Consider the following 25,991-nt stretch of genomic DNA (forward strand, 5'->3'; position numbering starts at 1 on the left):
GGGAAGAGGTTTCAGTGTGTGGGGAAGGGGTTTCAATGTGTGGGGAAGTGGTTTCAGTGTGTGGTGAAGAGGTTTCAGTGTGTGGGGAAGAGGTTGCAGAGTGTGGGGAAGGGGTTTCAGTCTGCGGGGAAGTGGTTTCAGTGTGTGGGGAAAAGGTTTCAGTGTGTAGGGATGCGTTTCAGTGTGTGGGGAAGAGGTTTCAGTGTGTGGGGATGTTTTTCAGTGTTTGGGGAATGGTTACAGTTTGTGCGGAATGGGTTTCAGTGCATGTGGAAGAGGTTTCAGTGTGTGTGGAAGGAGTTTCAGCGTGTGGGTAAGGGGTTTCAGCGTGTGGGGAAGGGTTTCAGTGTGCGGGGAAGGGGTTTCAGTGTGCGGGGAAGGGGTTTCCGTGTGTGTGAGGGTATTCAGTGTGCGGGAAGGGGTTTCAGTGTGCGGGGAAGGGGTAACAGTGTGTGTGGAAGGGGTTTCAGTGTGTGGGGAAGGGGTTTCATTTTGTGTGGAAGAGGTTTCAGTGTGTGTGGAAGGGGTTTCAGTGTGTGGGGATGGGTTTCAGTGTGTGTTGAAGAGGTTTAAGTGCGTGGGGATGGGGTTTCAGTGTGTGGGGAAGGGGTTTCAGTGTGTGGGGATGGGTTTCAGTCGGAGTGGAAGAGCTTTCAGTGTGTGGGGAAGAGGTTTCAGCGTGTGGGGAAGGGTTTCAGTGTGCGGGGAAGGGGTTTCAGTGTGCGTGGAAGGGATTTCAGTCTGTGTGGAAGCGTTTTCAGTGAGTGGGGAAGTGGTTTCAGTGTGCGGGGAAGGGGTTACAATGTGTGGGGAAGGGTTTCAGTGTGTGGGGATGGGTTTCAGTGTGTGGGGAAGGGGTTTCAGGGTGTGTGGAAGGGGATTCAGTGTGTGCGGAAGGCGTTTCAGTGTGCGGGGAAGGGGTTACAGTGTGTGTGGAAGGGGTTTCAGAGCGTGGGGAAGGTGTTTTATTGTGTGTGGAAGAGGTTTCAGTGTGTGTGGAAGAGGTTTCAGTGTGTGGGGATGGGTTTCAGTGCGTGTGGAAGAAGTTTAAGCGTGTGGGGAAGAGGTTTCAGTGTGTGTGGAAAAGGTTTCAGTGTGTGTGGAAGAGGGTTCAGTGCGTGGGGAAGTGGTTTCAGTATGTGGGGCAGAGGATTCAGTGTGTGTGGAAGGGTTTCAGTCTGTGGGGAAGAGCTTTCAGTGTGTGAGGAAGAGGTTTCAGTGAGTGGGGATGGGTTTCAGTGTGTGGGGATGGGTTTCAGTGTGTGGGGAAGGGGTTTCAGTGTGCGGGGAAGAGGTTTCAGTGTGTGGGGATGGGATTCAGTGTGTGGGGACGGGGCTTCAGTCTGTGGGGAAGTGGTTTCAGTGTGTGGGGATGCGTTGCATTGTGTGGGGAATGGTTTCAGTGCGAGGGGATGGGTTTCAGTGTTAGGGGATGGGTTTCAGTGTGTGCGGTATGGGTTTCAGTGCATTTGGAAGATGTTTCAGTGTGTGTGGAAGGAGTTTCAGCGTGTGGGTAAGGGGTTTCAGCGTGAGGGGAAGGGTTTCAGTGTGCCGGGAAGGGGTTTCAGTGTGCGGGGATGGGGTTTCCGTGTGTGTGAGGGTATTCAGTGTGTGTGGAAGGGGTTTCAGTGCGTGGGGAAGGGGTTTCAGTTTGTGTGGAAAAGGTTTCAGTGTGTGTGGAAGGGGTTTCATTGTGCGGGGATGGGTTTCAGTGCGTGTGGAAGAAGTTTCAGCGTTGGGGAAGAGGTTTCAGTGTGTGGGGAAGAGGTTTCAGTGTGTATGGAAGTGGTTTCAGCGTGTGGGGAAGGGTTTCAGTGTGCGGGGAAGGGGTTTCAGTGTGCGGGGAAGGGATTTCAGAGTGTGTGGAAGCGGTTTCAGTGTGTGGGTAAGGGGTTTCAGTGTGCGGGGAAGGGTGACAGTGTGCGGAGAAGGGTTTCAGTGTGTGGGGATGGGTTTCAGTGTGTGGGGAATGGGTGTCAGGGTGTGTGGAAGTGGATTAAGTGTGTGGGGAAGGGGTTTCAGTATGCGGAGAAGGGGTTACAGTGTGTGTGGAAGGGGTTTCAGTGCGTGGGGAAGGTGTTTTATTGTGTGTGGAAGAGGTTTCATTGTGTGTGGAAGAGGTTTCAGTGTGTGGGGATGGGTTTCAGTGCGTGTGGAAGAAGTTTAAGCGTGTGGGGAAGAGGTTTCAGTGTGTGTGGAAAAGGTTTCAGTGTGTGTGGAAGAGGGTTCAGTGCGTGGGGAAGTGGTTTCAGTATGTGGGGCAGAGGATTCAGTGTGTGTGCAAGGGTTTCAGTCTGTGGGGAAGAGCTTTCAGTGTGTGAGGAAGAGGTTTCAGTGAGTGGGGATGGGTTTCAGTGTGTGGGGATGGGTTTCAGTGTGTGGGGAAGGGGTTTCAGTGTGCGGGGAAGAGGTTTCAGTGTGTGGGGATGGGATTCAGTGTGTGGGGACGGGGTTTCAGTCTGTGGGGAAGTGGTTTCAGTGTGTGGGGATGCGTTGCATTGTGTGGGGAATGGTTTCAGTGCGAGGGGATGGGTTTCAGTGTTAGGGGATGGGTTTCAGTGTGTGCGGTATGGGTTTCAGTGCATTTGGAAGATGTTTCAGTGTGTGTGGAAGGAGTTTCAGCGTGTGGGTAAGGGGTTTCAGCGTGAGGGGAAGGGTTTCAGTGTGCGGGGAAGGGGTTTCAGTGTGCGGGGATGGGGTTTCCGTGTGTGTGAGGGTATTCAGTGTGTGTGGAAGGGGTTTCAGTGCGTGGGGAAGGGGTTTCAGTTTGTGTGGAAAAGGTTTCAGTGTGTGGGGAAGAGGTTTCAGTGTGCGGGGATGGGTTTCAGTGCGTGTGGAAGAAGTTTCAGCGTTGGGGAAGAGGTTTCAGTGTGTGGGGAAGAGGTTTCAGTGTGTGTGGAAGAGGTTTCAGCGTGTGGGGAAGGGTTTCAGTGTGCGGGGAAGGGGTTGCAGTGTGCGGGGAAGGGATTTCAGAGTGTGTGGAAGCGGTTTCAGTGTATGGGTAAGGGGTTTCAGTGTGCGGGGAAGGGGTGACAGTGTGCGGAGAAGGGTTTCAGTGTGTGGGGATGGGTTTCAGTGTGTGGGGAATGGGTGTCAGGGTATGTGGAAGGGGATTAAGTGTGTGGGGAAGGGGTTTCAGTATGCGGGGAAGGGGTTACAGTGTGTGTGGAAGGGGTTTCAGTGCGTGGGGAAGGTGTTTTATTGTGTGGGGAAGAGGTTTCAGTGTGTGTGGAAGAGGGTTCAGTGCGTGGGGAAGGAGTTTCAATGTGTAGGGAAGAGGTTTCAGTGTGTGGGGAAGAGGTTTCAGTATGTGTGGAAGCGGTTGCAGTGCGTGGGGAAGGGGTTTCAGTGTGTGGGGAAGAGCTTTCAGTGTGTGGGGAAGAGGTTTACGTGTGTGGGGATGTGTTTCAGTGAGTGGGGAAGAGATCTCTGTGTGCGGGGATGGGTTCTAGTGTGTGGTTAAGGGGTTTCAGTCTGTGGGGAAGGGGTTTCAGTGTGTGGGGAAGAGGTTTCAATGTGTGGGGAAGGGGTTTCAATGTGTGGGGAAGTGGTTTCAGTGTGTGGTGAAGAGGTTTCAGTGTGTGGGGAAGAGGTTGCAGACTGTGGGGAAGGGGCTTCAGTCTGTGGCGAAGTGGTTTCAGTGTGTGGGGAAAAGGTTTCAGTGAGTGGATAAGGGGTTTCAGTGAGTGGGGAAGAGGTTTCAGTGTGTGGGGATGCGTTGCATTGTGTGGGGAATGGTTTCAGTGTGAGGGGATGGGTTTCAGTGTTGGGGGATGGGTTTCAGTGTGTGCGGAATGGGTTTCAGTGCATTTGGAAGATGTTTCAGTGTGTGTGGAAGGAGTTTCAGCGTGTGGGTAAGGGGTTTCAGCGTGAGGGGAAGGGTTTCAGTGTGCGGGGAAGGGGTTTCAGTGTGCGGGGAAGGGGGAACAGTGTGTGTGGAAGGGGTTTCAGTGCGTGGGGAAGGTGTTTCAGTTTGTGTGGAAGAGGTTTCAGTGTGTGTGGAAGGGTTTTCAGTGTGTGGGGATGGGTTTCAGTGCGTGTGGAAGAAGTTTCAGCGTGTGGGGAAGAGGTTTCAGTGTGTGGGGAAGAGGTTTCAGTGTGTGTGGAAGAGGTTTCAGTGTGTGTGGAAGAGGTTTCAGTGCGTGGGGATGGGGTTTCAGTGAGTGGGGAAGGGGTTTCAGTGTGTGGGGATGGGTTTCAGTCTGAGTGGAAGAGCTTTCAGTGTGTGGGGAAGAGGTTTCAGCGTGTGGGGGAGGGTTTCAGTTGCGGGGAAGGGGTTTCAGTGTGCGGGGAAGGGATTTCAGAGTGTGTGGAAGCGGTTTCAGTGTGTGAGTAAGGGGTTTCAGTGTGCGGGGAAGGAGTTACAGTGTGCGGGGAAGGGTTTCAGTGTGTGGGGATGGGTTTCAGTGTGTGGGGAAGGGGTGTCAGGATGTGTGGAAGGGGATTAAGTGTGTGGGGAAGGGGTTTCAGTATGCGGGGAAGGGGTGACAGTGCGTGTGGAAGGGGTTTCAGTGCGTGGGGAAGGTGTTTTATTGTGTGGGGAAGTGGTTTCAGTGTGTGTGGAAGAGGGTTCAGTGTGTGTGGAAGAGGGTTCAGTGCGTGGGGAAGGAGTTTCAGTGTGTGGGGAAGAGGTTTCAGTGTGTGGGGAAGAGGTTTCAGTATGTGTGGAAGAGGTTGAGTGCGTGGGGAAGGGGTTTCATGTGTGGGGAAGAGGTTTCAGTGTGTGTGGAAGGGTTTCAGTCTGTGGGGAAGAGATTTCAGTGTGTGGGGAAGAGGTTTCAGTGTGTGGGGATGGGTTTCAGTGAGTGGGGATGGGTTTCAGTGTGTGGGGAAGGGGTTTCAGTGTGTGGGGAAGAGGTTTCAGTGTGTGGTTATGGGTTTCAGTGTGTGGGGACGGGGTTTCAGTCTGTGGGGAAGGGGTTTCAGTGTGTGTGGAAGAGATTTCAGTGTGTGGGAATGGGTTTCAGTGTGTGGTTAAGGGGTTTCAGTCTGTGGGCAAGGGGTTTCAGTGTGTGGGGAAGAGGTTTCAGTGTGTGGTGAAGGGGATTCAGTGTGTGGGGAAGAGGTTTCAGTGTGCGGGGAAGTGGTTTGCGTGTGCGGGGAAGTGGTTTCAGTCTGTGGCGAAGAGGTTTCAGTGTGTGGGAAGAGGTTTCAGTGTGTGGGGAAGGCTTTCAGTGTGCGGGGATGGGTTTCAGTGTGTGGCGATTGGTTTCAGTGTGTGGGGAATGTGTTTCAGTGCATGTGGAAGAGGTTTCAGTGTGTGTGGAAGGGGTTTCAGTGTGTGGATAAGGGGTTTCAGTGTGTGGGGAAGAGGTTTCAGTATGTGGGGATGGGTTTCATTGTGTGCGGAATGGTTTCAGTGTGAGGGGATGGGTTTCAGTTTGTGGGGATGTGTTTCAGTGTGTGCGGAATGGGTTTCAGCGCATGTGGAAGAGGTTTCAGTGTGTGTGGAAGGGGTTTCAGCGAGTAGGTAAGGGGTTTCAGCGTGTGGGGAAGGGTTTCAGTGTGCGGGGAAGGGGTTTCAGAGTGCGGGGAAGGGGTTTCCGTGTGTGTGGAAGGGGATTCAGTGTGTGGGGAAGGGGTTTCATTGTGCGGGGAAGGGGTGACAGTGTGTGTGGAACGGGTTTCAGTGCGTGAGGAAGGGGTTTTATTGTGTGTGGAAGAGGTTTCAGTGTGTGTGGAAGAGGTTTCAGTGTGTGGGGATGGGTTTCAGTGCGTGTGGAATAAGTTTAAGCGTGTGGGGAAGAGTTTTCAGTGTGTGGGGAGGAGTTTTCAGTGTGTGTAGAAGAGGTTTCGGTGCGTGGGGAAGGAGTTTCAGTGTGTGGGGAAGAGGTTTCAGTGTGTGGGCAAGAGGTTTCAGTATGTGTGGAAGAGGTTTCAGTGCGTGGGGAAGGGGTTTCAGTGTGTGTGGAACAGGTTTCAGTGTGCGGGGAAGGGTTTCAGTCTGTGGGGAAGAGCTTTCAGCGTGTGGGGAAGAGGTTCCAGTGTGTGGGGATGCGTTTCAGAGTGTGGGGAAGGGTTTCAGTGATTGCGGAAGGGGTTCCAGTGTGTGGGGAAGAGGTTTCAATGTGTGGGGAAGAGGTTTCAGTGTTTGGGGATGTGTTTCAGTGTGTGGGGAAGGGGTTTCAGTGTGTGGGGAAGGGGTTTCAGTGTGTGGGGAAGAGGTTTCTGTGTGTGGGGATGGGTTTCAGTGTGTGGTTAAGGGGTTTCAGTCTGTGGGGAAGGGGTTTCAGTGTGTGGGGAAGAGGTTTCAGTGTATGGGGAAGGGGTTTCAGTGTGTGGGGAAGTGGTTTCACTGTGTGGTGAAGAGGTTTCAGTGTGTGGGGAAGAGGTTGCAGAGTGTGGGGAAGGGGTTTCAGTCTGTGGGGAAGTGGTTTCAGTGTGTGGGGAAATGGTTTCAGTGTGTGGATAAGGGGTTTCAGTGAGTGGGTAAGAGGTTTCAGTGTGTGGGGATGCGTTTCATTGTGTGGGGAATGGTTTCAGTGTGAGGGGATGGGTTTCCGTGTTTGGGGATGTGTTTCAGTGTGTGCGCAAGGGGTTTCAGTGCATGTGGAAGAGGTTTCAGTGTGTGTGGAAGGAGTTTCAGCGTGTGGGTAATGGGTTTCAGCGTGTGGGGAATGGTTTCAGTGTGCGGTGAAGGGGTTTCAGTGTGCGGGGAAGGGGTAACAGTGTGTGTGGAAGGGGTTTCAGTGCGTGGGGAAGGGGTTTCAGTTTGTGTGGAAGAGGTTTCAGTGTGTGTGGAAGGTGTTTCAGTGTGTGGGGATGGGTTTCAGTGCTTGTGGAAGTAGTTTCAGCGTGTGGGGAAGAGGTTTCAGCGTGTGGGGAAGAGGTTTCAGTGTGTAGGGAAGAGGTTTCAGTGTATGGGGAACAGGCTTCAGTTTTTGGGGAAGAGGTTTCAGTATGTGTGGAAGAGGTTTCAGTGCGTGGGGATGGGGTTTCAGTGTGTGGGGAAGGGGTTTCAGTGTGTGGGGATGGTTTTCAGTCTGAGTGTAAGAGCTTTCAGTGTGAGGGGAAGAGATTTCAGCGTGTGGGTAAGGGTTTCAGTGTGCGGGGAAGGGGTTTCAGTGTGCGGGGAAGGGATTTCAGAGTGTGTTGAAGCGGTTTCAGTGTGTGGGGAAGGGGTTTCAGTGTGCGGGGAAGGGGTTACAGTGTGTGGGGAAGGGTTTCAGTGTGTAGGGATGGGTTTCAGTGTGTGGGGAAGGGGTTTCAGGGTGTGGGGATGGGTTTCAGTGTGTGGGGAAGGGGTTTCAGTGTGTGGGGAGTATCTTTAAGAGTGTGGAGAAGATGTTTTAAGTGCGTGGGGAAGGGGTTTCAGAGTGTGGGGAAGTGGTTTCATTGTGTGGGGAAGAGGTTTCAATGTGTGGGGAAGAGGTTTCAGAGTGTGGGGAAGGGGTTTCTGTCTGTGGGGATGTGGTTTCAGTGTGTGGGGAAGTGGTTTCAGTGTGTGGGGAAGGGGTTTCAGTGTGTGGTAAAGGGGATTCAGTGTGTGGGGAAGAGTTTTCAGTGTGCGGGGAAGGGGTTTCAGTGTGTGGGGAAGAGGTTTCAGTGTGTGGGGAAGAGGGTTCACTGTGCGGGGAAGAGGTTTCAGTGTGTCTGGAAGATGTTTCAGTGCTTGGGGAAGGGGTTTCAGTGTGTGGGGAAGAGGTTTCAGTGTGTGGGGAAGGGTTTCAGTCTGTGGCGAAGAGGTTTCAGTGTGTGGGAAGAGGTTTCAGTGTGTGCGGAAGGGGTTTCAGTGTGTGTGGAAGAGGTTTAAGTGTGTGTGGAAGGGTTTTCAGTGTGTGTGTATGTGGTTTCAGTGTGGGGATGTGTTTTAGTGTGTGTGGAAGATGTTTCAGTGTGTGGGGAAGAGGTTTCAGTGTGTGGAGAAGGGTTTCAGTGTGTGGGGATGGGTTTCAGTGTGTGGGGATGGGTTTCAGTGTGTGCGGAAGGGGTTTCAGTGCATGTGGAAGAGGTTTCAGTGTGTGGGGAAGGGGTTTCAGTGTGTGGGCATGAGATTTCAGAGTTTGGGGAAGGGTTTCAATGTCTGGGGAAGGGTTTACAGTCTGTGCGGAAGAGGTTTCAGTGTGTGGGGAAGAAGTTTCAGTCTGTGGGGAAGGGGTTTCAGTATGTGGATAAGGGGTTTCAGTGTGTGGGGAAGAGGTTTCAGTATGTGGGGATGGTTTTCATTGTGTGGGGAATGGTTTCAGTGTGAGGGGATGGGTTTCAGTTTGTGGGGATGTGTTTCATTGTGTGCAGAATGGGTTTCAGTGCTTGTGGAAGAGGTTTCAGTGTGTGTGGAAGGAGTTTCAGCGAGTGGGTATGGGGTTTCAGCGTGTGGGGAAGGGTTTCAGAGTGTGGGGATGGGTTTCAGTGATTGCAGAAGGGCGTTCAGTGTGTGCGGAAGAGGTTTCAGATGTGTGGGGAAGAGGTTTCAGTGTGTGGAGATGGGTTTCAGTGTGTGGGGAAGGGGTTTCAGTGTGTGGGGAAGGGGTTTCAGTGTGTGGGGAAGAGATTTCTGTGTGCGGGGATGGGTTTCAGTGTGTTGTTAAGGGGTTTCAGTCTGTGGTGAAGGGGTTTCAGTGTGTGGGGAAGAGGTTTCAGTGTGTGGGGAAGGGGTTTCAATGTGTGGGGAAGGGGTTTCAGTGTGTGGTGAAGAGGTTTCAGTGTGTGGTGAAGAGGTTTCAGTGTGTGGGGAAGAGGTTGCAGATTGTGGGGAAGGGGTTTCAGTCTGTGGTGAAGTGGTTTCAGTGTGTGGGGAAAAGGTTTCAGTGTGTGGATAAGGGGTTTCAGTGTGTGGGGAAGACGTTTCAGTGTTTGGGGATGGGTTTCAGTGTGTGGGGAAGAAGTTTCAGTCTGTGGGGAAGGGGTTTCAGTGAGTGGGGATGGGTTTCATTGTGTGGGGAATGGTTTCAGTGTGAGGGGATGGGTTTCAGTTTGTGGCGATGTGTTTCAGTGTGTGCGGAATGGGTTTCAGTGCATGTGGAAGAGGTTTCAGTGTGTGTGGAAGGAGTTTCAGCGTGTGGGTAAGGGGTTTCAGTGTGTGGGGAAGAAGTTTCAGTCTGTGGGGAAGGGGTTTCAGTGAGTGGGGATGGGTTTCATTGTGTGGGGAATGGTTTCAGTGTGAGGGGATGGGTTTCAGTTTGTGGCGATTTGTTTCAGTGTGTGCGGAATGGGTTTCAGTGCATGTGGAAGAGGTTTCAGTGTGTGTGGAAGGAGTTTCAGCGAGTGGGTAAGGGGTTTCAGCGTGTGGGGAACGGTTTCAGAGTGTGGGGATGGGTTTCAGTGATTGCAGAAGGGGTTTCAGTGTGTGGGGAAGAGGTTTCAGTGTGTGGGGAAGAGGTTTCAGTATGTGGGGAAGGGGTTTCAGTGTGTGGGGAAGAGCTTTCTTTGTGCGGGGATGGGTTTCAGTGTGTGGTTAAGGGGTTTCAGTCTGTGGGGAAGGGGTTTCTGTGTGTGGCGATGGTTTCAGTGTGTGGGGAAGGGGTTTCAGTGTGTGGGGAAGGGGTTTCAGTGTGTGGGGAAGAGCTTTCTTTGTGCGGGGATGGGTTTCAGTGTGTGGTTAAGGGGTTTCAGTCTGTGGGGAAGGGGTTTCTGTGTGTGGGGAAGAGGTTTCAGTGTGTGGGGTAGGGGTTTCAGTGTGTGGTGAAGAGGTTTCAGTGTGTGGGGAAGAGGTTGCAGAGTGTGGGGAAGGGGTTTCAGTCTGTGGTGAAGTGGTTTCAGTGTGTGGGGAAAAGGTTTCAGTGTGTGGATAAGGGGTTTCAGTGTGTGGGGAAGAGGTTTCAGTGTGTGGGGATGCGTTGCATTGTGTGGGGAATGGTTTCAGTGCGAGGGGATGGGTTTCAGTGTTTGGGGATGTGTTTCAGTGTGTGCGCAAGGGGTTTCAGTGCATGTGGAAGAGGTTTCAGTGTGTGTGGAAGGAGTTTCAGCGTGTGGGTAATGGGTTTCAGCGTGTGGGGAATGGTTTCAGTGTGCGGTGAAGGGGTTTCAGTGTGCGGGGAAGTGGTTTCCGTGTGTGTGAGTGGGTTACGTGTGTGGGGAAGGGGTTTCAGTGTGCGGGGAAGGGGTAACAGTGTGTGTGGAAGGGGTTTCAGTGCGTGGGGAAGGGTTTTCAGTTTGTGTGGAAGAGGTTTCAGTGTGTGTGGAAGGTGTTTCAGTGTGTGGGGATGGGTTTCAGTGCTTGTGGAAGTAGTTTCAGCGTGTGGGGAAGAGGTTTCAGCGTGTGGGGAAGAGGTTTCAGTGTGTGGGGAAGAGGTTTCAGTGTATGGGGAACAGGCTTCAGTTTTTGGGGAAGAGGTTTCAGTATGTGTGGAAGAGGTTTCAGTGCGTGGGGATGGGGTTTCAGTGTGTGGGGAAGGGGTTTCCGTGTGTGGGGATGGTTTTCAGTCTGAGTGGAAGAGCTTTCAGTGTGAGGGGAAGAGATTTCAGCGTGTGGGTAAGGGTTTCAGTGTGCGGGGAAGGGGTTTCAGTGTGCGGGGAAGGGATTTCAGAGTGTGTTGAAGCGGTTTCAGTGTGTGGGGAAGGGGTTTCAGTGTGCGGGGAAGGGGTTACAGTGTGTGGGGAAGGGTTTCAGTGTGTAGGGATGGGTTTCAGTGTGTGGGGATGGGTTTCAGTGTGTGGGGAAGGGGTTTCAGTGTGTGGGGAGTAGGTTTAAGAGTGTGGGGAAGATGTTTTAAGTGCGTGGGGAAGGGGTTTCAGAGTGTGGGGAAGTGGTTTCATTGTGTGGGGAAGAGGTTTCAATGTGTGGGGAAGAGGTTTCAGAGTGTGGGGAAGGGGTTTCTGTCTGTGGGGATGTGGTTTCAGTGTGTGGGGAAGTGGTTTCAGTGTGTGGGGAAGGGTTTCAGTCTGTGGCGAAGAGGTTTCAGTGTGTGGGAAGAGGTTTCAGTGTGTGCGGAAGGGGTTTCAGTGTGTGTGGAAGAGGTTTAAGTGTGTGTGGAAGGGTTTTCAGTGTGTGTGTATGTGGTCTCAGTGTGGGGATGTGTTTTAGTGTGTGTGGAAGATGTTTCAGTGTGTGGGGAAGAGGTTTCAGTGTGTGGAGAAGGGTTTCAGTGTGTGGGGATGGGTTTCAGTGTGTGGGGATGGGTTTCAGTGTGTGCGGAAGGGGTTTCAGTGCATGTGGAAGAGGTTTCAGTGTGTGGGGAACGGGTTTCAGTGTGTGGGCATGAGATTTCAGAGTTTGGGGAAGGGTTTCAATGTCTGGGGAAGGGTTTACAGTCTGTGCGGAAGAGGTTTCAGTGTGTGGGGAAGAAGTTTCAGTCTGTGGGGAAGGGGTTTCAGTATGTGGATAAGGGGTTTCAGTGTGTGGGGAAGAGGTTTCAGTATGTGGGGATGGTTTTCATTGTGTGGGGAATGGTTTCAGTGTGAGGGGATGGGTTTCAGTTTGTGGGGATGTGTTTCATTGTGTGCGGAATGGGTTTCAGTGCTTGTGGAAGAGGTTTCAGTGTGTGTGGAAGGAGTTTCAGCGAGTGGGTAAGGGGTTTCAGCGTGTGGGGAAGGGTTTCAGAGTGTGGGGATGGGTTTCAGTGATTGCAGAAGGGCTTTCAGTGTGTGCGGAAGAGGTTTCAGATGTGTGGGGAAGAGGTTTCAGTGTGTGGAGATGGGTTTCAGTGTGTGGGGAAGGGGTTTCAGTGTGTGGGGAAGGGGTTTCAGTGTGTGGGGAAGAGATTTCTGTGTGCGGGGATGGGTTTCAGTGTGTTGTTAAGGGGTTTCAGTCTGTGGTGAAGGGGTTTCAGTGTGTGGGGAAGAGGTTTCAGTGTGTGGGGAAGGGGTTTCAATGTGTGGGGAAGTGGTTTCAGTGTGTGGTGAAGAGGTTTCAGTGTGTGGTGAAGAGGTTTCAGTGTGTGGGGAAGAGGTTGCAGATTGTGGGGAAGGGGTTTCAGTCTGTGGTGAAGTGGTTTCAGTGTGTGGGGAAAAGGTTTCAGTGTGTGGATAAGGGGTTTCAGTGTGTGGGGAAGAGGTTTCAGTGTTTGGGGATGGGTTTCAGTGTGTGCGGAATGGGTTTCAGTGCATTTGGAAGAGGTTTCCGTGTGTGTGGAAGGAGTTTCAGCGTGTGGGTAAGGGGTTTCAGTGTGTGGGGAAGAAGTTTCAGTCTGTGGGGAAGGGGTTTCAGTGAGTGGGGATGGGTTTCATTGTGTGGGGAATGGTTTCAGTGTGAGGGGATGGGTTTCAGTTTGTGGCGATGTGTTTCAGTGTGTGCGGAATGGGTTTCAGTGCATGTGGAAGAGGTTTCAGTGTGTGTGGAAGGAGTTTCAGCGAGTGGGTAAGGGGTTTCAGCGTGTGGGGAAGGGTTTCAGAGTGTGGGGATGGGTTTCAGTGATTGCAGAAGGGGTTTCAGTGTGTGGGGAAGAGGTTTCAGTGTGTGGGGAAGAGGTTTCAGTATGTGGGGAAGAGGTTTCAGTGTGTGGGGAAGAGCTTTCTTTGTGCGGGGATGGGTTTCAGTGTGTGGTTAAGGGGTTTCAGTCTGTGGGGAAGGGGTTTCTGTGTGTGGGGAAGAGGTTTCAGTGTGTGGGGTAGGGGTTTCAGTGTGTGGCGATGGTTTCAGTGTGTGGGGAAGGGGTTTCAGTGTGCGGGGAAGGGGTTTCAGTGTGTGGGGAAGAGCTTTCTTTGTGAGGGGATGGGTTTCAGTGTGTGGTTAAGGGGTTTCAGTCTGTGGGGAAGGGGTTTCTGTGTGTGGGGAAGAGGTTTCAGTGTGTGGGGTAGGGGTTTCAGTGTGTGGTGAAGAGGTTTCAGTGTGTGGGGAAGAGGTTGCAGAGTGTGGGGAAGGGGTTTCAGTCTGTGGTGAAGTGGTTTCAGTGTGTGGGGAAAAGGTTTCAGTGTGTGGATAAGGGGTTTCAGTGTGTGGGGAAGATGTTTCAGTGTGTGGGGATGCGTTGCATTGTGTGGGGAATGGTTTCAGTGCGAGGGGATGGGTTTCAGTGTGTGCGGTATAGGTTTCAGTGCATTTGGACGATGTTTCAGTGTGTGTGGAAGGAGTTTCAGCGTGTGGGTAAGGGGTTTCAGCGTGAGGGGAAGGGTTTCAGTGTGCGGGGAAGGGGTTTCAGTGTGCGGGGAAGTGGTTTCCGTGTGTGTGAGGGTATTCAGTGTGTGGGGAAGGGGTTTCAGTGTGCGGGGAAGGGGTAACAGTGTGTGTGGAAGGGGTTTCAGTGCGTGGGGAAGGGGTTTCAGTTTGTGTGGAAGAGGTTTCAGTGTGTGTGGAAGGGGTTTCAGTGTGCGGGGATGGGTTTCAGTGCGTGTGGAAGAAGTTTCAGCGTGTGGGGAAGAGGTTTCAGTGTGTGGGGAAGAGGTTTCAGTGTGTGTGGAAGAGGTTTCACTGTGTGTGGAAGAGGTTTCAGTGCGTGGGGACGGGGTTTCAGTGTGTGGGGAAGGGGTTTCAGTGTGTGGGGATGGGTTTCAGTCTGAGTGGAAGAGCTTTCAGTGTGTGGGGTAGAGGTTTCAGCGTGTGGGGAAGGGTTTCAGTGTGCGAGGAAGGGGTTTCAGTGTGTGGGGAAGGGATTTCAGAGTGTGTGGAAGCGGTTTCAGTGTGTGGGTAAGGGGTTTCAGTGTGCGGGGAAGGGGTTACAGTGTGCGGGAAAGGGTTTCAGTGTGTAGGGATGGGTTTCAGTATGCGGGGAAGGGGTTACAGTGTGTGTGGAAGGGGTTTCAGTGCGTGGGGAAGGTGTTTTATTGTGTGGGGAAGTGGTTTCAGTGTGTGTGGAAGAGGTTTCAGTGTGTGTGGATGTGGTCTCAGTGTGGGGATGTGTTTTAGTGTGTGTGGAAGATGTTTCAGTGTGTGGGGAAGAGGTTTCAGTGTGTGGAGAAGGGTTTCAGTGTGTGGGGATGGGTTTCAGTGTGTGGGGATGGGTTTCAGTGTGTGCGGAAGGGGTTTCAGTGCATGTGGAAGAGGTTTCAGTGTGTGGGGAACGGGTTTCAGTGTGTGGGCATGAGATTTCAGAGTTTGGGGAAGGGTTTCAATGTCTGGGGAAGGGTTTACAGTCTGTGCGGAAGAGGTTTCAGTGTGTGGGGAAGAAGTTTCAGTCTGTGGGGAAGGGGTTTCAGTATGTGGATAAGGGGTTTCAGTGTATGGGGAAGAGGTTTCAGTATGTGGGGATGGTTTTCATTGTGTGGGGAATGGTTTCAGTGTGAGGGGATGGGTTTCAGTTTGTGGGGATGTGTTTCATTGTGTGCGGAATGGGTTTCAGTGCTTGTGGAAGAGGTTTCACTGTGTGTGGAAGGAGTTTCAGCGAGTGGGTAAGGGGTTTCAGCGTGTGGGGAAGGGTTTCAGAGTGTGGGGATGGGTTTCAGTGATTGCAGAAGGGCTTTCAGTGTGTGCGGAAGAGGTTTCAGATGTGTGGGGAAGAGGTTTCAGTGTGTGGAGATGGGTTTCAGTGTGTGGGGAAGGGGTTTCAGTGTGTGGGGAAGGGGTTTCAGTGTGTGGGGAAGAGATTTCTGTGTGCGGGGATGGGTTTCAGTGTGTGTGTGTGAGGGTATTCAGTGTGTGGGGAAGGGGTTTCAGTGTGCGGGGAAGGGGTAACAGTGTGTGTGGAAGGGGTTTCAGTGCGTGGGGAAGGGGTTTCAGTTTGTGTGGAAGAGGTTTCAGTGTGTGTGGAAGGGGTTTCAGTGTGCGGGGATGGGTTTCAGTGCGTGTGGAAGAAGTTTCAGCGTGTGGGGAAGAGGCTTCAGTGTGTGGGGAAGAGGTTTCAGTGTGTGTGGAAGAGGTTTCACTGTGTGTGGAAGAGGTTTCAGTGCGTGGGGACGGGGTTTCAGTGTGTGGGGAAGGGGTTTCAGTGTGTGGGGATGGGTTTCAGTCTGAGTGGAAGAGCTTTCAGTGTGTGGGGTAGAGGTTTCAGCGTGTGGGGAAGGGTTTCAGTGTGCGAGGAAGGGGTTTCAGTGTGTGGGTAAGGGATTTCATAGTGTGTGGAAGCGGTTTCAGTGTGTGGGTAAGGGGTTTCAGTGTGCGGGGAAGGGGTTACAGTGTGCGGGAAAGGGTTTCAGTGTGTAGGGATGGGTTTCAGTGTGTGGGGAAGGGGTGTCAGGGTGTGTGGAAGGGGATTAAGTGTGTGGGGAAGGGGTTTCAGTATGCGGGGAAGGGGTTACAGTGTGTGTGGAAGGGGTTTCAGTGCGTGGGGAAGGTGTTTTATTGTGTGGGGAAGTGGTTTCAGTGTGTGTGGAAGAGGTTTCAGTGTGTGTGGAAGAGGGTTCAGTGCGTGGGGAAGAGGTTGCAGTGCGTGGGAAGGGGTTTCAGTGTGTGGGGAAGAGGTTTCAGTGTGTGTGGAAGGGTTTCAGTCTGTGGGGAAGAGCTTTCAGTGTGTGGGGAAGAGGTTTCAGTGTGTGGGGATGGGTTTCAGTGATTGGGAAGAGATTTCTGTGTCGGGGATGGGTTTCAGTGTGTGGTTAAGGGGTTTCAGTCTGTGGGGAAGGGGTTTCAGTGTGTGGGGAAGAGGTTTCAGTGTGTGGGGAAGGGGTTTCAATGTGTGGGGAAGTGGTTTCAGTGTGTGGTGAAGAGGTTTCAGTGTGTGGGGAAGAGGTTGCAGTGCGTGGGAAGGGGTTTCAGTGTGTGGGGAAGAGGTTTCAGTGTGTGTGGAAGGGTTTCAGTCTGTGGGGAAGAGCTTTCAGTGTGTGGGGAAGAGGTTTCAGTGTGTGGGGATGGGTTTCAGTGATTGGGAAGAGATTTCTGTGTCGGGGATGGGTTTCAGTGTGTGGTTAAGGGGTTTCAGTCTGTGGGGAAGGGGTTTCAGTGTGTGGGGAAGAGGTTTCAGTGTGTGGGGAAGGGGTTTCAATGTGTGGGGAAGTGGTTTCAGTGTGTGGTGAAGAGGTTTCAGTGTGTGGGGAAGAGGTTGCAGAGTGTGGGGAAGGGGTTTCAGTCTGTGGTGAAGTGGTTTCAGTGTGTGGGGAAAAGGTTTCAGTGTGTGGATAAGGGGTTTCAGTGAGTGGGGAAGAGGTTTCAGTGTGTGGGGATGCGTTGCATTGTGTGGGGAATGGTTTCAGTGTGAGGGGATGGGTTTCAGTGTTGGGGATGGGTTTCAGTGTGTGCGGAATGGGTTTCAGTGCATTTGGAAGATGTTTCAGTGTGTGTGGAAGGAGTTTCAGCGTGTGGGTAAGGGGTTTCAGCGTGAGGGGAAGGGTTTCAGTGTGCGGGGAAGGGGTTTCAGTGTGCGGGGAAGGGGTTTCCGTGTGTGTGAGGGTATTCAGTGTGTGGGGAAGGTGTTTCAGTGTGCGGGGAAGGGGTACCAGTGTGTGTGGAAGGGGTTTCAGTGCGTGGGGAAGGGGTTTCAGTTTGTGTGGAAGTGGTTTCAGTGTGTGTGGAAGGGGTTTCAGTGTGTGGGGATGGGATTCAGTGCGTGTGGAAGAAGTTTCATCGTGTGGGGAAGAGGTTTCAGTGTGTGGGGAAGAGGTTTCAGTGTGTGTGGAAGAGGTTTCAGTGTATGTGGAAGAGGTTTCAGTGCGTGGGGATGGGGTTTCAGTGTGTGGGGAAGGGGTTTCAGTGTGTGGGGATGGGTTTCAGTCTGAGTGGAAGAGCTTTCAGTGTGTGGGGAAGAGGTTTCAGCGTGTGGGGAAGGGTTTCAGTGTGCGGGGAAGGGGTTTCAGTGTGCGGGGAAGGGATTTCAGAGTGTGTGGAAGCGGTTTCAGTGTGTGGGTAAGGGGTTTCAGTGTGCGGGGAAGGGGTTACAGTGTGCGGGGAAGGGTTTCAGTGTGTGGGGATGGGTTTCAGTGTGTGGGGAAGGGGTGTCAGTGTGTGTAGAAGGGGACTAAGTGTGTGGGGAAGGGGTTTCAGTAGGCGGGGAAGGGGTTACAGTGCCTGTGGAAGGGGTTTCAGTGCGTGGGGAAGGTGTTTTATTGTGTGGGGAAGTTGTTTCAGTGTGTGTGGAAGAGGTTTCAGTGTGTGTGGAAGAGGGTTCAGTGCGTGGGGAAGGAGCTTCAGTGTGTGGGGAAGAGGTTTCAGTGTGTGGGTAAGAGGTTTCGGTATGTGTGGAAGAGGTTGCAGTGCGTGGGGAAGGGGTTTCAGTGTTTGGGGAAGAGGTTTCAGTGTGTGTGGAAGCGTTTCAGTCTGTGGGGAAGAGCTTTCAGTGTGTGGGGAAGAGGTTTCAGTGTGTGGGGATGGGTTTCAGTGAGTGGGGATGGGTTTCACTGTGTGGGGAAGGGGTTTCAGTGTGTGGGGAAGAGGTTTCAGTGTGTGGTTATGGGTTTCAGTGTGTGGGAACGGGGTTTCAGTCTGTGGGGAAGGTGTTTCAGTGTGTGTGGAAGAGATTTCAGTGTGTGGGAATGGGTCTCAGTGTGTGGTTAAGGGGTTTCAGTCTGTGGGCAAGGGGTTTCAGTGTGTGGGGAAGAGGTTTTAGTGTGTGGGGAAGGGGTTTCAGTTTGTGGGGAAGTGGTTTCAGTGTGTGGGGAATAGGTTTCAGTGTGTAGTGAAGAGGTTTCAGAGTGTGGGGAAGGGGTTTAGGTCTGTGGGGATGTGGTTTCAGTCTGTGGGGAAGAGGTTTCAGTGTGTGGGGAGTGGGTTTCGGTGCATATGGAAGAGGTTTCAGTGTGTGTGGAAGGGGTTTCAGTGTGTAGTGAAGGGGATTCAGTGTGTGGGGAAGAGGTTTCAGTGTGCGGGGAAGGGGCTTCCGTGTGCGGGGATGAGGTTTCAGTGTGTGGGGAAGAGGTTTCAGTGTGTGGGGAAGGTTTTCAGTCTGTGGCGAAGAGGTTTCAGTGTGTGGGAAGAGGTTTCAGTGTGTGGGGAAGGATTTCAGTGTGTGGGGATGGGTTTCAGTGTGTGGGGATTGGTTTCAGTGTGTGGGGAATGGGTTTCAGTGCATGTGGAAGAGGTTTCAGTGTGTGTGGAAGGGGTTTCAGTGTGTGGATAAGGGGCTTCAGTGTGTGGGGAAGAGGTTTCAGTATGTGGGGATGGGTTTCATTGTGTGCGGAATGGTTTCAGTGTGAGGGGATGGGTTTCAGTTTGTGGGGATGTGTTTCAGTGTGTGCGGAATGGGTTTCAGTGCATGTGGAAGAGGTTTCAGTGTTTGTGGAAGGGGTTTCAGCGAGTGGGTGAGGGGTTTCAGCGTGTGGGGAAGGGTTTCAGTGTGCGGGGAAGGGGTTTTAGTGTGCGGGGAAGGGGTTTCCGTGTGTGTGGATGGGGATTCAGTGTGTGGTGAAGGGGTTTCATTGTGCGGGGAAGGGGTTTCAGTGCGTGGGGAAGGGGTTTTATTGTGTGTGGAAGAGGTTTCAGTGTGTGTGGAAGAGGTTTCAGTGTGTGGGGATGGGTTTCAGTGCGTGTGGAATAAGTTTAAGCGTGTGGGGAAGAGTTTTCAGTGTGTGGGGAGGAGGTTTCAGTGTGTGTAGAAGAGGTTTCGGTGCGTGGGGAAGGAGTTTCAGTGTGTGGGGAAGAGGTTTCAGTGTGTGGGGAAGAGGTTTCAGTATGTGTGGTAGAGGTTTCAGTGCGTGGGGAAGGGGTTTCAGTGTGTGTGGAACAGGTTTCAGTGTGCGGGGAAGGGTTTCAGTCTGTGGGGAAGAGCTTTCAGTGTGTGGGGAAGAGGTTCCAGAGTGTGGGGAAGGGTTTCAGTGATTGCGGAAGGGGTTCCAGTGTGTGGGGAAGAGGTTTCAGTGTGTAGGGAAGAGGTTTCAGTGTTTGGGGATGTGTTTCAGTTTGTGGGGAAGGGGTTTCAGTGTGTGGGGAAGGGGTTTCAGTGTTTGGGGAAGAGGTTTCTGTGTGTGGGGATGGGTTTCAGTGTGTGCTTAAGGGGTTTCAGTCTGTGGGGAAGGGGTTTCAGTGTGTGGGGAAGAGGTTTCAGTGTGTGGGGAAGGGGTTTCAGTGTGTGGGGAAGTGGTTTCACTGTATGGTGAAGAGGTTTCAGTGTGTTCGGAAGAGGTTGCAGAGTGTGGGCAAGGGGTTTCAGTCTGTGGGGAATTGGTTTCAGTGTGTGGGGAAATGGTTTCAGTGTGTGCATAAGGGGTTTCAGTTTGTGGGGAAGAGGTTTCAGTGTGTGGGGATGCGTTTCATATTGTGTGGAATGGTTTCAGTGTGAGGGGAAGGAGTTTCAGCGTGTGGGTAATGGGTTTCAGCGTGTGGGGAAGGGTTTCAGTGTGCGGGGAACGGGTTTCAGTGTGCGGGGAAGGGGTTTCCGTGTGTGTGAGGGGATTACGTGTGTGGGGAAGGGGTTTCAGTGTGCGGGGAAGGGGTAACAGTGTGTGTGGAAGGGGTTTCAGTGCGTGGGGAAGGGGTTTCAGTTTGCGTGGAAGAGGTTTCAGTGTGTGTGGAAGGTGTTTTAGTGTGTGGGGATGGGTTTCAGTGCTTGTGGAGGTAGTTTCAGCGTGTGGGGAAGAGGTTTCAGCGTGTGGGGAAGAGGTTTCAGTTTGTGTGGAAGAGGTTTCAGTGTGTGGGGAACAGGCTTCAGTTTTTGGGGAAGAGGTTTCAGTATGTGTGGAAGAGGTTTCAGTGCGTGGGGATGGGGTTTCAGTGTGTGGGGAAGGGGTTTCAGTGTGTGGGGATGGGTTTCAGTCTGAGTGGAAGAGCTTTCAGAGTGAGGGGAAGAGGTTTCAGCGTGTGTGGAAGGGTTTCAGTGCGCGGGGAAGGGGTTTCAGTGTGCGGGGAAGGGATTTCAGTGTGTGTGGAAGCGGTTTCAGTGTGTGGGGAAGGGGTTTCAGTGTGCGGGGAAGGGGTTACAGTGTGTGGGGAAGGGTTTCAGTGTGTAGGGATGGGTTTCAGTGTGTGGGGAAGGGGTTTCAGGGTGTGGGGTTGGGTTTCAGTGTGTGGGGAAGGGGTTTCTGTCTGTGGGGATGTGGTTTCAGTGTGTGGGGAAGTGGTTTCAGTGTGTGGGGAAGGGGTCTCAGTGTGTGGTGAAGGGGATTCAGTGTGTGGGGAAGAGTTTTCAGTGTGCGGGGAAGGGGTTTCAGTGTGTGGGGAAGAGGTTTCAGTGTGTGGGGAAGAGGTTTCAGTGTGCGGGGAAGAGGTTTCAGTGTGTCTGGAAGATGTTTCAGTGCTTGGGGAAGGGGTTTCAGTGTGTGTGGAAGAGGTTTCAGTGTGTGGGGAAGGGTTTCAGTCTGTGGCGAAGAGGTTTCAGTGTGTGGGAAGTGGTTTCAGTGTGTGCGGAAGGGGTTTCAGTGCATGTGGAAGAGGTTTCAGTGTGTGGGGAAGGGGTTTCAGTATGTGGGCATGAGATTTCAGAGTGTGGGGATGGGTTTCAATGTCTGGGGAAGGGTTTACAGTCTGTGCGGAAGAGGTTTCAGTGTGTGGGGAAGAAGTTTCAGTCTGTGGGGAAGGGGTTTCAGTATGTGGATAAGGGGTTTCAGTGTGTGGGGAAGAGGTTTCAGTATGTGGGGATGGTTTTCATTGTGTGGGGAATGGTTTCAGTGTGAGGGGAAGGGTTTCAGTTTGTGGGGATGTGTTTCATTGTGTGCGGAATGGGTTTCAGTGCATGTGGAAGAGGTTTCAGTGTGTGTGGAAGGAGTTTCAGCGAGTGGGTACGGGGTTTCAGCTTGTGGGGAAGGGTTTCAGAGTGTGGGGATGGGTTTCAGTGATTGCAGAAGGGCTTTCAGTGTGTGGGGAAGAGGTTTCAGATGTGTGGGGAAGAGGTTTCAGTGTGTGGCGATGGGTTTCAGTGTGTGGGGAAGGGGTTTCAGTGTGTGGGGAAGGGGTTTCAGTGTGTGGGGAAGAGATTTCTGTGTGCTGGGATGGGTTTCAGTGTGTTGTTAAGGGGTTTCAGTCTGTGGGGAAGGGGTTTCAATGTGTGGGGAAGAGGTTCCAGTGTGTGGGGAAGGGGTTTCAATGTGTGGGGAAGTGGTTTCAGTGAGTGGTGAAGAGGTTTCAGTGTGTGGGGAAGAGGTTGCAGAGTGTGGGGAAGGGGTTTCAGTCTGTGGTAAAGTGGTTTCAGTGTGTGGGAAAAGGTTTCAGTGTGTGGATAAGGGGTTTCAGTGTGTGGGGAAGAGGTTTCAGTGTGTGGGGATGCGTTTCATTGTGTGGGGAATGGCTTCAGTGTGAGGGGATGGGTTTCAGTGTTTGGGGATGGGTTTCAGTGTGTGCGGAATGGGTTTCAGTGCATTTGGAAGAGGTTTCAGTGTGTGTGGAAGGAGTTTCAGCGTGTGGGTAAGGGGTTTCAGCGTGAGGGGAAGGTTTTCAGTGTGCGGGGAAGGGGTTTCAGTGTGCGGGGAAGGGGTTTCCGTGTGTGTGAGGGTATTCAGTGTGTGGGGAAGGGGTTTTAGAGTGCGGGGAAGGGGTAACAGTGTGTGTGGAATGCTTTTCATTGCGTGGGGAAGGGGTTTCAGTTTGTGTGGAAGAGGTTTCAGTGTGTGTGGAAGGGGTTTCAGTGTGTGGGGAAGAGGTTTCAGTGTGTAGTTATGGGTTTCAGTGTGTGGCGACGGTGTTTCAGTCTGTGGGGAAGGGGTTTCAGTGTGTGTGGAAGAGATTTCAGTGTGTGGGAATGGGTTTCAGTGTGTGCTTAAGGGGTTTCAGTCTGTGGGCAAGGGGTTTCAGTGTGTGGGGAAGAGGTTTCAGTGTGTGGGGAAGGGGTTTCAGTTTGTGGGGAAGTGGTTTCAGTGTGTGGGGAAGAGGTTTCAATGTGTGGGGAAGAGGTTTCAGAGTGTGGGGAAGGGGTTTCAGTCTGTGGGGATGTGGTTTCAGTCTGTGGGGAAGAGGTTTCAGTGTGTGGGGAAGGGGTTTCAGTGAGCGGAGAAGGGGTTTCCGTGTGCGGGGAAGAGGTTTCAGTGTGTGGGGAAGAGGTTTCAGTGTGTGGGGAAGGGTTTCAGTCTGTGGTGAAGAGGTTTCAGTGTGTGGGAAGAGGTTTCAGTGTGTGGGGAAGGATTTCAGTGTGTGGGGATGGGTTTCAGTGTGTGGGGATTGGTTTCAGTGTGTGGGGAATGGGTTTCAGTGCATGTGGAAGATGTTTCAGTGTGTGTGGAAGGGGTTTCAGTGTGTGGATAAGGGGCTTCAGTGTGTGGGGAAGGGTTTCAGTGTGCGCGGAAGGGGTTTCAGTGTGCGGGGAAGGGGTTTCTGTGTGTGTGGAAGCGGTTTCAGTGTGTGGGGAAGGGGTTTCAGTGTGCGGGGAAGGGGTTACAGTGTGTGGTGAAGGGTTTCAGTGTGTAGGGATGGGTTTCAGTGTGTGGGGAAGGGGTTTCAGGGTGTGGGGTTGGGTTTCAGTGTGTGGGGAAGGGGTTTCTGTCTGTGGGGATGTGGTTTCAGTGTGTGGGGAAGTGGTTTCAGTGTGTGGGGAAGGGGTCTCAGTGTGTGGTGAAGGGGATTCAGTGTGTGGGGAAGAGTTTTCAGTGTGCGGGGAAGGGGTTTCAGTGTGTGGGGAAGAGGTATCAGTGTGTGGGGAAGAGGTTTCAGTGTGCGGGGAAGGGTTTCAGTCTGTGGCGAAGAGGTTTCAGTGTGTGGGAAGTGGTTTCAGTGTGTGCGGAAGGGGTTTCAGTGCATGTGGAAGAGGTTTCAGTGTGTGGGGAAGGGGTTTCAGTATGTGGGCATGAGATTTCAGAGTGTGGGGATGGGTTTCAATGTCTGGGGAAGGGTTTACAGTCTGTGCGGAAGAGGTTTCAGTGTGTGGGGAAGAAGTTTCAGGCTGTGGGGAAGGGGTTTCAGTATGTGGATAAGGGGTTTCAGTGTGTGGGGAAGAGGTTTCAGTATGTGGGGATGGTTTTCATTGTGTGGGGAATGGTTTCAGTGTGAGGGGAAGGGTTTCAGTTTGTGGGGATGTGTTTCATTGTGTGCGGAATGGGTTTCAGTGCATGTGGAAGAGGTTTCAGTGTGTGTGGAAGGAGTTTCAGCGAGTGGGTACGGGGTTTCAGCTTGTGGGGAAGGGTTTCAGAGTGTGGGGATGGGTTTCAGTGATTGCAGAAGGGCTTTCAGTGTGTGGGGAAGAGGTTTCAGATGTGTGGGGAAGAGGTTTCAGTGTGTGGGGAAGAGGTTGCAGAGTGTGGGCAAGGGGTTTCAGTCTGTGGGGAATTGGTTTCAGTGTGTGGGGAAATGGTTTCAGTGTGTGCATAAGGGGTTTCAGTTTGTGGGGAAGAGGTTTCAGTATGTGGGGATGCGTTTCATATTGTGTGGAATGGTTTCAGTGTGAGGGGAAGTTGTTTCAGCGTGTGGGTAATGGGTTTCAGCTTGTGGGGAAGGGTTTCAGTGTGTGGGGAAGGGTTTCAGTCTGTGGCGAAGAGGTTTCAGTGTGTGGGAAGAGGTTTCAGTGTGTGGGGAAGGATTTCAGTGTGTGGGGATGGGTTTCAGTGTGTGGGGATTGGTTTCAGTGTGTGCGGAATGGGTTTCTGTGTGCGGGGAAGAGGTTTCAGTGTGTGGGTAAGGGGTTTCAGTCTGTGGGGAAGGGGTTTCTGTGTGCGGGGAAGAGGTTTCAGTGTGTGGGGAAGGGGTTTCAGTGTGTGGTGAAGAGGTTTCAGTGTGTGGGGAAGCGGTTGCAGAGTCTGGGGAAGGGGTTTCAGTCTGTGGTGAAGTGGTTTCAGTGCGTGGGGAAAAGGTTTCAGTGTGTGGATAAGGGGTTTCAGTGTGTGGGGAAGAGGTTTCAGTGTGTGGAGATGCGTTGCATTGTGTGGGGAATGTTTTCAGTGCGAGGGGATGGGGTTTCAGTGTGTGGGGAAGGGGTTTCAGTGTGTGGGGATGGGTTTCAGTCTGAGTGGAAGAGCTTTCAGTGTGTGGGGTAGAGGTTTCAGCGTGTGGGGAAGGGTTTCAGTGTGCGAGGAAGGGGTTTCAGTGTGCGTGGAAGGGATTTCAGAGTGTGTGGAAGCGGTTTCAGTGTGTGGGTAAGGGGTTTCAGTGTGCGGGGAAGGGGTTACAGTGTGCGGGAAAGGGTTTCAGTGTGTAGGGATGGGTTTCAGTGTGTGGGGAAGGGGTGTCAGGGTGTGTGGAAGGGGATTAAGTGTGTGGGGAAGGGGTTTCAGTATGCGGGGAAGGGGTTTCAGTGCGTGGGGAAGGTGTTTTATTGTGTGGGGAAGTGGTTTCAGTGTGTGTGGAAGAGGTTTCAGTGTGTGTGGAAGAGGGTTCAGTGCGTGGGGAAGGAGTTTCAGTGTGTGGGAAAGAGGTTTCAGTGTGTGGAGAAGAGGTTTCAGTATGTGTGGAAGAGGTTGCAGTGCGTGGGAAGGGGTTTCAGTGTGTGGGGAAGAGGTTTCAGTGTGTGTGGAAGTGTTTCAGTCTGTGGGGAAGAGCTTTCAGTGTGTGGGGAAGAGGTTTCAGTGTGTGGGGATGGGTTTCAGTGATTGGGAAGAGATTTCTGTGTGCGGGGATGGGTTTCAGTGTGTGGTTAAGGGGTTTCAGTCTGTGGGGAAGGGGTTTCAGTGTGTGGGGAAGAGGTTTCAGTGTGTGGGGAAGGGGTTTCAATGTGTGGGGAAGTGGTTTCAGTGCGTGGTGAATAGGTTTCAGTGTGTGGGGAAGAGGTTTCATTGTTTGTGGAAGGGGTTTCAGCGAGTGGGTAAGGGGTTTCAGCGTGTGGGGAAGGGGTTTCAGAGTGCGGGGAAGGGGTTTCCGTGTGTGTGGAAGGGGATTCAGTGTGTGGGGAAGGGGATTCATTGTCGGGGAAGGGGTTTCAGTGCGTGGGGAAGGGGATTTATTGTGTGTGGAAGAGGTTTCAGTGTGTGTGGAAGAGGTTTCAGTGTGTGGGGATGGGTTTCAGTGCGTGTGGAATAAGTTTAAGCGTGTGGGGAAGAGTTTTCAGTGTGTGGGGAGGAGGTTTCAGTGTGTGTAGAAGAGGTTTCGGTGCGTGGGGAAGGAGTTTCAGTGTGTGGGGAAGAGGTTTCAGTGTGTGGGGAAGAGGTTTCAGTATGTGTGGAAGAGGTTTCAGTGCGTGGGGAAGGGGTTTCAGTGTGTGTGGAGCAGGTTTCAGTGTGCGGGGATGGGTTTCAGTCTGTGGGGAAGAGCTTTCAGTGTGTGGGGAAGAGGTTCCAGTGTGTGGGGATGGGTTTCAGAGTGTGGGGAAGGGTTTCAGTGATTGCGGAAGGGGTTCCAGTGTGTGGGGAAGAGGTTTCAGTGTGTGGGGAAGAGGTTTCAGTGTTTGGGGATGTGTTTCAGTTTGTAGGGAAGGGGTTTCAGTGTGTGGGGAAGGGGTTTCAGTGTGTGGGGAAGAGGTTTCTGTGTGTGGGGATGGGTTTCAGTGTGTGGTTAAGGGGTTTCAGTCTGTGGGGAAGGGGTTTCAGTGTGTGGGGAAGAGGTTTCAGTGTGTGGGGAAGGGGTTTCAGTGTGTGGGGAAGTGGTTTCACTGTATGGTGAAGAGGTTTCAGTGTGTGGGGAAGAGGTTGCAGAGTGTGGGGAAGGGGTTTCAGTCTGTGGGGAATTGGTTTCAGTGTGTGGGGAAATGGTTTCAGTGTGTGCATAAGGGGTTTCAGTTTGTGGGGAAGAGGTTTCACTCTGTGGGGAAGTGGTTTCAGTGTGTGGGGAAATGGTTTCAGTGTGTGCATAAGGGGTTTCAGTTTGTGGGGAAGAGGTTTCAGTGTGTGGGGATGCGTTTCATATTGTGTGGAATGGTTTCAGTGTGAGGTGAAGGAGTTTCAGCGTGTGGGTAATGGGTTTCAGCGTGTGGGGAAGGGTTTCAGTGTGTGGGGAAGAGGTTTCTGTGTGTGGGGATGGGTTTCAGTCTGTGGGGAAGGGGTTTCAGTCTATGGGGAATTGGTTTCAGTGTGTGTGGAAATGGTTTCAGTGTGTGCATAAGGGGTTTCAGTTTGTGGGGAAGAGGTTTCATTGTGTGGGGATGCGTTTCATATTGTGTGGAATGGTTTCAGTGTGAGGGGAAGGAGTTTCAGCGTGTGGGTAATGGGTTTCAGCGTGTGGGGAAAGGTTTCAGTGTGCGGGGAAGGGGTTTCAGTGTGCGGGGAAGGGGTTTCCGTGTGTGTGAGGGGATTACGTGTGTGGGGAAGGGGTTTCAGTGTGCGGGGAAGGGGTAACAGTGTGTGTGGAAGGGGTTTCAGTGCGTGGGGAAGGGGTTTCAGTTTGTGTGGAAGAGGTTTCAGTGTGTGTGGAAGGTGTTTCAGTGTGTGGGGATGGGTTTCAGTGCTTGTGGAAGTAGTTTCAGCGTGAGGGGAAGAGGTTTCAGCGTGTGGGGAAGAGGTTTCAGTGTGTGTGGAAGAGGTTTCAGTGT

The sequence above is a fragment of the Heterodontus francisci genome, chromosome 35 (assembly GCF_036365525.1).
Source record: "Heterodontus francisci isolate sHetFra1 chromosome 35, sHetFra1.hap1, whole genome shotgun sequence".
Classification (NCBI taxonomy): domain Eukaryota; kingdom Metazoa; phylum Chordata; class Chondrichthyes; order Heterodontiformes; family Heterodontidae; genus Heterodontus; species Heterodontus francisci.